The sequence below is a fragment of the Nicotiana sylvestris genome, chromosome 6, assembly GCF_000393655.2.
Source record: "Nicotiana sylvestris chromosome 6, ASM39365v2, whole genome shotgun sequence".
In the NCBI taxonomy this organism is placed as follows: Eukaryota; Viridiplantae; Streptophyta; class Magnoliopsida; order Solanales; family Solanaceae; genus Nicotiana; species Nicotiana sylvestris.
In genome coordinates, this window is record NC_091062.1 from 8,939,987 (window position 1) to 8,952,531 (window position 12,545).

Sequence of the window (12,545 nt, forward strand, 5' to 3'; positions counted from 1 at the left end):
ATGCAGAAGTGTAGTATTAGTACAACCAACCCTATGTACTAAGTAAGTAATAGACCTAACCTTAGGTTGAAAGCAGTGACAAGCTAACACAGGATTGAGTCCAATGCCAATATTTTCCACAACAGTTCATAACAACATAAATGCAATTATAAAAGAGATATCTCAAAAGTAAAATACTCAGCTCGTTTACAGTTCCAGAAAATGGTCATGCTTTTCAAATATCTCAGTGAAAGAAAATCTCGAATCTCTTACCAAAAATGCCAAAAGTACGAGTAAGTTTGAAAACTATAATTTTCTAAATATCCTTTTCACAATAAATGAAATATTTCATTTTCTTTCCAAATAACAAGTATTAAGTGCCTCTCCATACCCACATATCAATGTGTATAATAAGTCATGAATGATGTGATACTATATAGCATGAGAAAAAATGCATCTCTATGTCTGTATGTCATGTATGCATGTAAATGCCATGTATTTCAAAGCTGAAACATGTACTCACACTCTCAGAGTACTCAATCTTATTGCTTCGCATTCTCTCTCACGAAGCTCAATACTCAGCACACTAAATCACTCAGCGGTGTATAATAACTGTTGCAGCGTGCAGCCTGATCCATATATATATATAGTCGATTGCGCTCACTGGGGTGTACAAACTCTGTAGGGGCTCCTTCAGCCCAAGCTCTATATCGCTACGACATGTAGCCCGACCCAATATAGCTACGGCACGCAGTACGATCCATATATCGTTGCGGCGTGCAACCCGATCCATATAAGCGTGCAGCCCAATCCCATAAAGTATAATAGATATAATATGTTGCGACGTGCAGTCCGATCCAAACAAAATGTCACTCTCACTCAGGACCTTGGCCTCACTCAGTCATCTATCTCTCTAGTCTCACTCACGGGCACACAATGTCATGAATCTTGCCCACAACAACGATATGATGTATCAATAACAACAACTGTGACTGAGATATGATATTAATGTATGAATGAGGCTGAGTACAAAAATATCAATGAAAATTAGTAAGATGACAACCAGAAATAACCACTATGAGTACAAACAATATCACATGAAGTCTAAACATGATGTTTAGCATGATTGACAGCTCAATTACTTTATCACATGGTGAAAACACAAATATCAACAAAATAGGGCCACTATATTGGGGCATGGGAACAACCGAGTCCCAATTCACAAGGTGCACGCCCACACGCCCGCCACCTAGCATGTGCTTCACCTCAATACCAATCACATAACACGTATTGGTGGAATTTATAGCCTCAGCACTAAGTTTAGAAGAGTTACTTACCTCGAACAACCAAATTCTAATTTTGAGCAAGCCAAGCGATGCTCCAAAAATGCCATCCCGCACGTTCCGACCTTCGAACGGCTCGAAATTAACCAAAAATAACTCAAATACATCAAACAATGCTAAAGGAACCAATCCCAATCGAAAAAGGTCGAATCTTTAATCAAAAGCACAAAATCGATTAAAAAATCCAACTCGGGCCCGCGCCTCGAAACCCGACAACTAATTCAATTACGAGTTCAAGCATACTAGTTTCACTCAAATCCGACTCCGAATCGGTGTTCAAAACTCAAATATTCATATTATGAAACTTTAGGCCAAAACCTCCAATTGCTTCTTTAAAATTCATCAACCAAAAGCTAAAATCAAAGATGGATTCATAAAGTATAATAAAAACCAAGTAGAGAACACTTACCCCAATACATATGCTAAAAATTGCCTCAAAAATTGCCCAATTCCGAGTTCCCCAACTCAAAATATGTTAAATGAACAAAACTCTCGTTTTTACACTATTCTGCCTCATTTCTTGTACCAAAGATCTTGAAACTCACTTTTGATACCTCCAATGGATTTCTTGTAAAATTTTAGTCAAGTTAGGCTATTGAATCACTCAATTTGACCTTATATTGAAGGAGATATATTGGTTTCAATATTTGAAAATAGTGCAGATTTTAAAATACGCAGCAATAGCAATTTCGTAATTAATTTGCAAAAAAAATCTAGCAACCCAATTCTTAGTAAAATGACCATAAAATCCTCACACAATATCCAAATTTGACGATTCTTTTTGTTATGGCTCCGTAATTACGATACGGATCTAATGCTTCAATCAAAACAGAAATCGGAGTTCATTTGTTCAATGTGGTACCATTTATACTTGATGAAAGGACGTCAGAACATAAGACAAACGAGCGCAACACAGCCCAAACCTATCTGAAACTCATACGAGCCCCTAGGAACCTTGTACAAATATACCAACAAGTCCCATAATAAAATGCGGACCTACTCGAGGCCTTAAATCATGTATAACAACATCGAAACGATGAAACACATCTCAAATCGAACTTAATGAACTTTCGACTTCCAAAACTTGCGCCGAAATATATCAAATCAACTCGAAATGAACTCAAATTTTGCAATAAAGTCCTAATACATCATACGGAGCTATTCGTGCCCCCAAACTACCGAGCGAAGTGCAAATGCTCAAAATGATCGATCGGGTCATTACATTCTCCCTAACTTAAACATACGTCGTCCTCGAACGTGCCAAGAGTTGTTTCCAAGGCCATTAAATTGTCGTATTACTTTACCATGCACATACTCGGGGGTGATACCATGTCACCCTATTTCAACTAGGCCCGACCACACCACACAACTGAATATCATTACTCCATCCTTAGTCCGTAAACCACAATATCCAATTTCCAACATTCGGAATTACTACAAGACCCGAACTTCTCATATACACATTGTATAAGTCTAAACAAGCTATATCAAGCCATAACCATGACCCATGACACAATCACAGGATATACCACACAACTCAAATACTCATAGCGATAACTTCCGACTGCAATAGCTGCTTGATAATCAACTCGATACCGGTAATGAACCTCATATCAACTAAAATCTTATTCTGAACCTTTGTATACTGCCAATGATGAAAGAAACATGCAGAAACTCGTAACCACTTATCAGACCAACAAGCCATGGAACTTTCCCTCCTTCAACAAGAACTATAGCCAATTTCTAAGTCGATTTTTGATATTATCCTTCCAATTATGCTGTAATCGATTACGATAGTATCCATTCTAGGTCCAATGACCTCGTCTCATCCAACACAATCATTCTAGTGACATGCCACATCAACACAATCTAAAGCCACAACCTGTGCAATCCGTGCACCAATAAGCAACAATCCAAATGTACTCAAATCATGAAAAAATGACTAAAACGAGAGAATTGTCCTGCAAGCTTAATAAGTACTGCCACAACGAAATACTGAAAAACCATCACACCTCGTAGGAGCATCACACAAATCTAACACAAAGGTTCATACCTCAACATAATTTCGGTGCAATGCATTCCGCATCCAAACACTAATCCATGGCATATACCTCACGCCACCCTGCTCAAAATCAATAACCACGCGCAATTTGACATCAAGTACTCAAAGTGCATTAACATAACCACGGAGAAACAAATGACACAACACCACACAAAACCCGAAAGAGCATAACTAATACGCCATCCACCAAGCAATACCCAATACTCTTCCCGCTCAAATTCCGTTATAAGACCCCAATAGAACCGAACCATATGTGCATATAACCGACAAATCACAACTCGTCGTAACATAGAAGAGTAACTCATAGATCACTCCAGAACACGAATAAGCTCAACAACAACCGAATGGCACATCCCTAAAAAATAGCACTCCGGAGCCAACAAATCCGATCTGGTGCATAACATACATCCATATTGGGCCTACCAATGAACCTCAAATCAACTCTGGTCACCCACAACAGACAAATAACCCTCTGAAAGTCCACAGTGACTGAATGACAACACACACTACCCTCTGACTAACCTTAGCTCATTTTCACAGTCCACAACCATGAAATAATCTACTCATGAGAACTCATAGTCTCCAAATCCATAGAACACACAAATCACCATATTTGATCCCAACTCCACCGACCGAATATCTAACACATCTCTTATACACGATCATCCCACGAGGAATGCTTCTCTAATTCTTCCGTGCTATATCACAAAATCTGAGTATCAGATCAATTAGACGAGTACCACAATACCAATGAAGAATCCATCAATCAAAACACATTACCCCCTTTTGAAATGTATACTCTCATCAATCCATACCAAATAGTAACATCATTCACCTAGTCATATGAAACCGTCCATGTTATTTAAAAATTCATGACCTTCCCTTCAAAACTGAAATGTGGCCTTGTACATGCAAACCTCAATCCCACAACACACACCGCATATACCATGCCATCGTATGAAAAGTACGAAAATATCATAATCCACTTCGAGTCACAATAAACTACTTACTCAACCAGTTAGAAACCTTTCATTTGATATTATCCAGGAAAAAATCACAATACATCACATGCTCCTCACGCCAGTAGAAAATATACTCCTCGAGTTGTGGTAGAAACCATAAAGAACTCTCTGAATCCCATTTGCACAAAATCAAACCGTCAGGACTGAATCCTTCTAACTCAACCAAGCTACGCAGGTCACCAAAACCCAAGAGCATTGGCACGAAACACCTGTAGAAACCTACCACATCATAAGCACCCAAAGAACCGATCATATCCATTATCATGCCGATCCAACCTACTGCCAAGCAATCCTAATTCTCCGAGTTCCTTCCGAATTACCTACAAATTGATATTTTTCCGTGCTAGTGCACTACTATCCTTAACTAAAACTTGCCCCATGAACTTTAGCATAAACCACACCGCCCTAATGCTCATAAACCGTTGTATTCCTTCTTAAGCACCCCCAAAAGTACCACAACCGAGGTACCCGCTTTGAAGAGACCTTCTGCGAATTTAAAGCCATTACCTTCGCCTTCCTGATACTAATATGTAGAATCCATAATGATATAGAAATACCACAAGTCCTGACATCCTCTACCATAAATCTCAATTTCTAGCTAAATACATATCCTGAAGATTCCCAATTGCCACGTATAAATCTTGAATTCATTGGAACCATTCTCGAGAGTCATCCACTCTGCTCAAATCTCAATTAGACTGACCAAATGGACCGAAAGACATGTGCTCCATTAGCACTCCAACACCCAAGGAAGTAACTCCACCTTAATGCAACCAAATAAATTCCTACTCCATGCATATTATATCCTTCACCAATCAAAACTCAAATCGTTCCGTAATTCTCATATACTCATAAAGCCTAATACAACTCGTACCCAGAAATTCCTTTACTCAAGTCATCCTCGATCTCCCACTCTGCAGAACATAACTCATTCACAAGTATACCTCAAACCGAAACCAATACAACGCATAACCGTGAAATCAACTTATCAATAGCGGACTCCCCCACTTGGCTCAAAGCCATAGATAAAAACACACAATAAATCACAATGGTCATACTCTATTACTGTCGTCATACCGTAGAGAGATTCAACTACATCCTTCCTGAGCTCCTGTAACGCAAACCATCTAGTACCTCAAATTATCTGCAAATCCCGCATTCACCATTATAATAGTTAGGCCAACTTCCATGAGCGATCTAAACTCAAATTGCAATGCGTGTCATTCACTAGTAAAAGAGAACTCGCTACAAAACAACATAGGGATCACACAAATCTTAGGACACCCCGCAGGAGATAACTCACCTGCTTTGCTTCAAACTAACATCTATTTATACCCTTCTATAGTCATAACTATTATGCAATCACTTAATCTTCCTGAGTCCGAACTCATATCACGACATGAAAATCTACTTCACTCCTCGACTAAACAACATGAAAAGATCCTTCAACACACCCATAGCTCGAGGCCATACGCCAACTCAAGACAGAAGTCAAATACCCAATAATCCTTGCTACATCCCCAACAAACTCTTCTTGTCACATTCAAAAGATCTGAATACATCTCGTAATCAAATCATACTCATCACATAGCCATCCAGCCACAAATTCCACTAATAGGGACATTACCGGATATATAAATCCAAAAGCACATGCTCACACAATCAACACCTATGTGCTCAAGCTATAATCGAAATTCGGCCTCAAGTCCTTTAGACTGGCCCATCATCAACACGCCAAAATCATATTTCGCACCTCAACCATGGAATCACAAGCCGTTGATGCACAACTGATACCGAGCCCTCACATGCGCATACGAATGCATGGAAGGAATTCAAAGAGTTACGCTTCAAGCTGAATCAATGCCGCACGGTAAGGAAAGAAAGATGGGAAGTATATCCTAAATATCTTGTAGCCTCTCAAAGATAGGTATGGACATCATCATACGGATCCGCAAGACTCTACTAGATACTTGCTCATGACTTGTAAAACCTATGAACCTAGAGCTCTGATACCAACTTGTCATAACCAAAATCCACCAGTCGTGATGGCACCTAATCCAACCCGCTAGGTAAGCCAACTAAAGCTATCCAGTTTCAATAATCTTATTAAGTCAATTAAACAAAAATAAAATTACAGAATTCTATATACATCCCAAGGACTGGTAGTACAAATCATGAGCTTCTAAGAACAGGGTTTACAAATCAGAAATGAAAGAAATACATAGTGTGTTTGAAAGGTACATAAACAGAGTTTTATAAGCTAAGGCTACCCCGAACAAAGGAGGCAGCTACAACAGGGACGCCGTATACATCCCAAGGACTGGTAGTACAAATCATGAGCTTCTAAGAATAGAGTTTACAAATCAGAAATGGAAGAAATACATAGTCTGTTTGAAAAGTACATAAATAGATTTTTATAAGCTAAGGCTACCTCGAACAAAGGAGGCAACTACAACAGGGACACCGGTACATCTTCAAGTCCTGCAACCATCGAGCATAGTAACAACAACAATCGACATCTGCACGCAATGTGCAGAAGTGTAGTATCAGTACAACCGACCCCATGTACTGAGTAAGTAATAGACCTAACCTTAGGTTGAAAGCAGTGATAACCTAACACGGGATCGGGTCCAATGCCAATATTTTCCACAACAGTTCATAACAACATAAATGCAATTATAAAAGAGATATCTCAAAAGTAAAATACTCAGCTCATTCACAGTTCCAGAAAATGGTCATGCTTTTCAAATATCTCAGTGAAAGAAAATCCCGACTCTCTTACCAAAAATGCCAAAAGTACGAGTAAGTTTGAAAACTATAATTTTCCAAATATCCTTTTCACAATAAATACAATATTTCATTTTCTTTCCAAATAACAAGTATAAAGTGCCTCTCCATACCCACATATCAATGTGTATAATAAGTCATGAATGATGTGATATTATATAGTATGAGAAAAATGCATCTCTATATCTGTATGTCATGTATGCATGTAAATGCCATGTATTTCAGAGCTGAAATGCGTACTCACACTCTCAGAGTACTCAATCTCATTGCCTCGCATCCTCTCTCACGAAGCTCAATACTCAGCATACCAAATCACTCAGCGGTGTATAATAACTGTTGTAGCGTGCAACCCGATCCATATATATATATATAGTCGACTGCGCTTACTGGGGGTGTACAGACTCCGGAGGGTCTCCTTCATCCCAAACGCTATATTGCTGCGGCGTGCAGCCCGACCCAATATCGTTGTGGCGTGCAGCCTGATCCATATATCGTTGTTGTGTGCAGCCCGATCCATATACATACATACATATATATATATATATATATATATATATATATATATATATATCATTGCGGCGTGCGGCCCGATCCATATAAGTATCGATGTTTAAAAAAAATACATACATAAATACATACATACATAAATACATACATACATACATACATATATATATATATATATATATATATATATATATATAATTGCGGCGTGCAGCCCAGCCCCATAAAGTATAATAGATATAATATGCTGCAGCGTGCAGTCCAATCCAAAATAAAATGTCACTCTCACTCAGGTCCTCGGCCTCACTCAGTCATCAATCTCTCTAGTCTCACTCACGGGCACACAATGTCATGAATCTAGCCCGACAATGATGATATAATGTATCAATAACAACAACGGAGACTGAGATATGATATGAATGAATGAATGTGATTGAGTACAAAAATATCAATGGAAATCAGTAAGATGACAACCAGAAATAAACACTATAAGTACAAACAATTTCACATTAAGTATAAACACGATGTTTAGCATGATTGACAGCTCAATTACTTTATCACATGGTGAAAACACAAATATCAACAAAATAGAGCCACTATATAGGGCCATGGGAACAACAGAGTCCAAATTCACAAGGTGCACGGCCACACACCCATCACCTAGCATGTGCTTCACCTCAATACCAATCACATGACACGTATTGGTGGAATTTATACCCTCAGCACTAAGTTTAGAAGAGTTACTTACCTCGAACAAGCCAATTCTAATATCGAGCAAGCCAAGCGATGCTCCAAAAATGCCATCCCGCACGTTCCAACCTTCAAACGGCTCGAAACAAACTAAAAACAACTCAAATACATCAAACAATGCTAAAGGAACCAATCTCAATCGAAAAAGGTCGAATCTTTAATCAAAAGCCCAAAATTGGCCAAAAAGCCCAACTCAGGCCCGCGCCTTGAAACCCAACAAAACTCATAAAATCCGACAAATCATTCAATTACGAGTTCAACCATATGAGTTTCACTCAAATCCGACTCCGAATTGGTTTTCAAAACTCAAAAATTCATATTATGAAACTTTAGGCAAAAACCCCCAGTTTCTTCTTTAAAATTCATCAACCAAAAGCTAAAATCGAAGATAGATTCATAAAGTATAACCAAAACCGAGTAGATAACACTTACCTCAATACATATACTAAAAATTGCCTCAAAAATGGCCCAATTCCGAGCTTCCTAACTCTAAATATGTTAAATGAACAATCCTCTTATTTTTACACTGTTTTGCCTCGTTTCTCATACCAAAAGATCTTGAAACTCCCTTTTGATACCTCCAATGGATTCCTTATGAAATTATAGTCAAGTTAGGCTCTTGAATCACTCAATTTGACCTTATATTGAAGGTGATATGTTGGTTTCAATATTTAGAAATAGTGCAGATCTTTAAATACGCAGCATTGGCAATTTCATAATTAATCTGAAAATATCTGGCAACCCAATTCTTAGTAAAATGACCATAAAATCCTCATACAATGTCCAAATTTGACGATTCTTTTTGCTATGGCTCCGTAATTACGATACGGATCTAATGCTTTAATCAAAACACAAATCGGAGCTCATTTGTTCAATGTGGTACTATTTATACTTGAAGAAACGGCGTTAGAACATAAGACAAACGAGCGCAACACAGCCCAAACCTATATGAAACTTACCCGAGCCTCTTGGCACCCTGTACAAATATACCAACAAGTCCCATAATATAATACGGACCTACTCGAGACCTCAAATCATGTATAACAACATCGAAACGATGAAACACACCTCAAATCGAACTTAATGAACTTTTGACTTCCAAAACTTGCGCTGAAATATATCAAATCAACTCGAAATAAACTCAAATTTTGCAATCAAGTGCTAATACATCATACGAAGCTATTCGTGCCCCCAAACTACCGAGCAAAGTGCAAATGCTCAAAATGACTAGTCGGGTTGTTACACATCAGGTTCAAGGAGAATGAGCTACGAAGAACACCAAGATACTACCATACTTGTATCATGTGCAGGAATTGATGAAGAGGTTCACAAACATAGAATTCAAACATGTGCCTAGAATTCAAAATGAATTTGCAGACGCACTGGCCACCTTGTCATCAATGATACAACATCTAGATAAGAATTCCATCGATCCCATCCCGGTGAGGATCCATAATTAACCGGCTTACTGTGCTCATGTTGAAGAAGAAATGGATGGAAAACCTTGGTTCCATGATATCAAAAAATATTTGGCAAAAAGAGAATACCCGGAACAGGCGAACCATACTCAGAAGCGCACACTACAGAGGCTGTCTAATCACTTCTTCCAAAGCGGAGGGACCATGTATAGAAGAAATCCGGATCTAGGATTGTTAAGGTGTCTTGACACAAAAGAGGCTTCTAGATTGCTCGAGGAGATACATGCCGGAACTTGCGGACCACATATGAACGGTTTTGTTCTAGCCAAAAAAATACTTAGAGCAGGATATTTTTAAATAACCATGGAAACAGATTGCATCTAGTACGTCCAAAAATGCCACCAATGTCAGATACATGCAGACATGATAAGGTACCACCAAATGAACTTAATGCAACAACTGCACCTTGGCCTTTTGCTGCCTGGGAAATGGATGTCATCGGTCCGATCAAGCCCACTGCTTCTAATGGGCACCGGTTCATTTTAGTGGCTATTGATTACTTCACAAAATGGGTAGAGGCTGTATCTTACAAAGCTGTAACCAAGAAAGTCGTCGCAGATTTTGTCAAGGATCGTCTTGTTTGTCGATTCGGGGTTCCCGAGTCCATTATCACTGATAATGCCGCCAATATCAATAGTGATATGATGAAAGCCATGTGTGAAACCTTGAAAATCAAGCACAAAAACTCTACAACATACATGCCTCAAATGAACAGATCTGTGGAATCTGCCAACAAGAACATCAAGAAGATACTGAAGAAGATGGTAGAAAATCACAAACAATGGCACGAGAAGTTACCCTTTGCCCTATTGGGGTACCGCATCACAGTCCGCACATCAATCGGGGCAACTCCCTATTTACTGGTTTATGGTACCGAAGCTGTCATTCCAGTCGAGGTAGAAATTTCTTCTTAAAGAATCATACAAGAAGCTGAACTCAGTGATGTAGAATGGATAAGGAGCCTCTATGAGCAACTAGCTCTCATAGACGGAAAAAGAACGAATGCAATATGTCATAGACAACTTTATCAGAATAAAATGTCCAGAGCTTTCAACAAAAGGGTTAGACCAAGACAATTCGCACCGGGCAGCTGGTGTTGAAGCGGATCTTCCCGCATCAGGATGAAGCCAAAGGAAAATTCTCACCCAACTGGCAAGGTCCTTACATGGTTCACCAGGTTCTAACAGGAGTAGCACTCATATATGCAGAAATGGACGGAGAAGTTTGGCCAAAACCTATCAATCCAAACGCAGTCAAGAGATACTATGTTTAGACTGTTTATATTTCTTCATTTGATGTAACTGAACTACGCTTGACCTGATTCCCATTTAAGAGAGGATACGTAGGCAGCCCTGTGGGTTCGTTCATATCTTAATAAACTCTTCATTTTCCAGAACAAGAAACTGGGGTAGAATTTTGAGGAGGACCCTCAAAATTCCTGAACAAGTCCAGCCGACGCCATCATATGCCAGACAGTCAGAAATCGGTTAAGTAACTGGGGCAGAATTTTGAGAAGGATTCTCAAAATTCCAGAGCATATCCAACAAACTTCGTTGCACGCAGAACAACCGAAGGATCAAACTGGGGCAGAATTTTGAGGAGAACCCTCAAATTCTAATGCAAGGAAGCCGTAATGTCTCAAAAAGCATTACTGTCATTAGTTCATCTAATTTACTTGATATTATATACCACTATATTTTCTAAAATAACTCTCTTTCATCAAATAAGTGAATATTTTTCAAAAACTTTATTTTTATGGCAGCCAGATGTTACCCAAGGCAACTTGAACAGGATCTCCAGATCAAAGCAAAGCAAAACAAGTAGACAAGGGCACGAACCACCCCCCCCCCATACACACACACACACAAAACTCACGATTTTTCTTTGGATGCAGGCACAATGAACATAACAAGAGTATTCGCAGATATACACATATCAAAATCACTATCCTCTTAACAATCAAGCCACCAGACGCAAATATATCTCCAGCTAAGAAATATTCTACTCCTATTTTCTACTTGTTCACTGCATAAGGCTAAGTATTGCCTTCTCTTTGCATGAGACTAAGCCCTGTCTCAAATCAGGTATGAGGCTAAGCCCTGCCTCCATATTTGCATAAGGCTAAGCATTGCCTTCTCTTTGCATGGGTCTAAGCCTTGCCTCCATATTTGCATAAGGCTAAGCATTGCCTTCTCTTTGCATGAGACTAAGCCCCGTCTCAAATCTTGCATGAGGCTGAACCCTACCTTCATATCTGCATAAGGCTAAGCATTGCCTTCTCCTTCATGAGGCTAAGCCCTGCCTCCCTATTTGTATAAGGCTAAGCATTGCCTTCTCTTTGCATGAGACTAAGCGATGTCTCAATTCTTGCATGAGGCTAAGCCTTGCCCCCATATTTGCATAAGGCTAAGCACTGCCTTCTTTTTGCATGAAACTAAGCCCTATCTCAAATCTTGTATGAGGCTATGCCCTGCCTCCCTATTTGCATAAGGCTAAGCACTGCCTTCCCTTGCATGAGATAAGCCCTATCTCAAATCTTGCATGAGGCTAAGCACTGCCTCCCTATTTACATAAGGCTAAGCACTGTCTTCCCTTACATGAGACTAAGCATTGTCTCCTC